At 36.0% G+C, this 2,979-nt stretch overlaps 1 non-coding gene across 1 annotated transcript; it reads right to left on the reverse strand.

Annotated features, from left to right (window-relative positions):
* Positions 1-1,236: 1,236 nt before the first annotated feature.
* On the reverse strand, positions 1,237-1,342 carry LOC145110490 (small nucleolar RNA R71). Its single transcript, XR_013709869.1, has one exon. It is a non-coding gene; the product is annotated as a small nucleolar RNA R71 (small nucleolar RNA).
* Positions 1,343-2,979: the final 1,637 nt, after the last annotated feature.

Consider the following 2,979-nt stretch of genomic DNA (forward strand, 5'->3'; position numbering starts at 1 on the left):
CATGATAATTTATAACTTCGTACATCTAGGAATTTGATCATAATAACTAGTAATTTAAAAAATTGGTAATTAATATAATCCATCCACTAGAAATCATCCATTGATGAGGGGGAAATCAGAACTAAATGTAGGTACTCTTTAATCTTTATGTAAAAATCATCTTGTTTGCTTGCTTAGTTTTAATAATTGGTAGTAGTTTGAATTAAGTTAATGAACTTGAAAAATCAGTAAAAACCCAATTTAAAGTTTGTTTTCTTAATTTAATTAAAAGTAGTTATTTTATTAATTAAATTATGTTCCTTGTACTCGAATCCAACTTACCTTAGCTATTCTATAATTTGAATAGGTACACTGCCTATAGGTGCATAAATTAGTTAAGTTAGTTAGGTTTACAATTTTAAAAGATTATACGTATACTTTGTGCACATCAAGTTTTTGGTGCCGTTGCCGGGGAACGACTTATTTGCGTTTTATTTTAATTACTTTTAGTTATTAGATCCTTTTTGTGGGGTAAAAACCGGAAAAAATGTTTTTTTTCTACATTAATTTAATTTTTATGTTTGTTCAGCAACTACGTCATGGGCACCTTTGGCCACATCGTGGTCACTAAACAGATAATTTTTAGTTTACTTACTTTTATTCGTTTTACTCCTTTTTGTTTTTCTTTTGTTTTTGTTTCAGTGATTTGTGACCCGAGGATCCAAAACTCTAATAGTTCCACCACTTAAAGATCCAGTATCCGTTTTCCACAAGAAGAAGGACAAAAAGGTTCACGAATCAATCAGCACTTTCAAAGTTGACACCTTTGAGCTATTTGAGAAGACTTTAAATAATAAAGAAGTAGGATACGAGCCAAAAACCTAGGACGATTATGAGGATGAAATAAAGAGTGAAGTGGAAGAGATGCCAGACATTACGGATATGACGTAGAAAGAATATAAGAAGTGGATGCATAATGACAACGGGCAGGGTGTTCCAAATGTTACTAGTGATATCCCGTTCTTTGGGAAGGACCACGAAGATGCCTTCAAGCACATCGATGAAGTTTTGGACATTGCTAACTATTTCATTGTTCCAAATGTTACTAGGGATGTTGTTTTACTTATGATGCTTCCAGTAACACTTACTGGATATGAAAAAGTTTGGTTGAAGTCACTCGCACCTGGAGCTATTCGGACATGGGACAACCTTCGTGAAGCGTTCATTGAGCAATTTAGTCCACCTTCAAGGATTGCCAAACTAAAGAAGAAGATTTCTAACTTCTAACAAGAAATTAGAGAATCCCTATATGAATCTTAGGAGAGGTACAAATTCTTCAAATAAATTGTGCTCAACACGACTTGAACGTGCGACAAGAGGTGTCTATTTTCTATGATGGGGTGAACGTCAAAACGAGGAAACTTCTTGATTCTGAAGGACCGATGACTAAGAAGAATCCGACCACAATCAAGGAGTTAATTGAAGAGTTCGTGAAGAACTCAAGAGAATATCATTACCCACGAGAAGATGCTTAAATAGGTAAGGGTAATGGAATAAATGAGAACTTGGCTGAAATAATGGCTAAACTAGAGAACGTGGATCGGCAAATGATGAAAATGGATCAGTCGGTACATGCATACGAGTTGGATGTGACAATTGCAATGGGCTGCACTTGATCAAAGATTTCGATATAGATGAGAATGGGAATCGAAAAGCTCAAGTATGTTACTCGAGTAGGGACAAGTACGATAAGGATTGGAGGAAACCAAGGAAGGAGTATTTTCCATACGACAAATACAAAAAGAAAAAGGACAAGAAGTATAGGGAAACCAGCCACGATTTTTATCAAAAAGAACCACCATTCAAAAACAAGTACGAGTTTAAGTTGATGCATGCACGCTTTGCATCCGTTTCTAAGAAGATGCATGATGCAATTGAAACTACGATGAGAAACCAACAAGCAGTGATATCAAGCATTGAATCTCAATTCGGTCAGTTGACCAAACTCGAAAACGAGAGATTACGTAATAAAAAATCTCGACCCAAAACTACAACCTCAAGTTATGGGTATATACACCGAGGAAGAGGTTAATTCTGAGCCTAGAGAGATCAATAATATAGTTGACAAAAAGCCCGACCCATAGCCGAAAGAAGTGGAGCCCGAGGCAGCAGCAGAAAAACTATCTTCCTATTTCCCACGACGTAGCAACCACGAGGCCACATCATGGCCACTAGAGAATTCAAATTCTTTGTGTTTAAAACTGTACTAGCCTCCTCTTCCATATCCATCTCGAGCCTGCAAGAATCTTCTGGAGCCGAAACAGATGAAATTCCTGAAACAAGTGCTATCTCTCTCAATCAATGCTCCATTCCTCAAATCCATGGGGAAGCTTACTAAATTTGATAAGGATGTGACGAATAATCAAAAGGAGTTGGAAAAAGCATCCCTTATTATGTTTAATGATTTGTGTTCTTCTGCAATCGTTGATGGATTGCCAATATAAATGAGAGATCTGAGTCGATTAACTGTACCTTGTGAATTTGGTAATTCCATTTGAATATATGCTTTATTCGATTCGGGGGCTAGAATAAATCTCATGCCATACTCTTTTTATGAAAAGCTCGCTCTTCTAAAGCTACAAAACAAAAGAATGACATTTCAAATGACTGTTTACTCAATCAATCATCCATGTGGCATTGTAGAAGATTTATTGGTTAAGGTTGAAAATTTTAGTTTTCTAGTGGATTTTGTGGTGTTAGACATGAAAGAAGACGAATGCCTTCTTGTAATCTTGGGAAGACCATTATTGAGCACCGTAAGAGCCCTCGTTGACATCCATGATTCTAACCTTACACTTCATGTAGAATGTAAAACCCCGATCTAGGTATCAATCCAAATCATTAGATTGGTGCGGAATCCCAATCAACCGAATGACACAAATCGTAAATATGAAAATAATAACACAATGTTGAATCTTCAATGCACACTATTATTGATTA

Source organism: Lactuca virosa, chromosome 4 (genome assembly GCF_052849685.1).
Source record: "Lactuca virosa cultivar CGN04683 chromosome 4, Lactuca_virosa_CGN04683_v6, whole genome shotgun sequence".
NCBI classification, from domain to species: domain Eukaryota; kingdom Viridiplantae; phylum Streptophyta; class Magnoliopsida; order Asterales; family Asteraceae; genus Lactuca; species Lactuca virosa.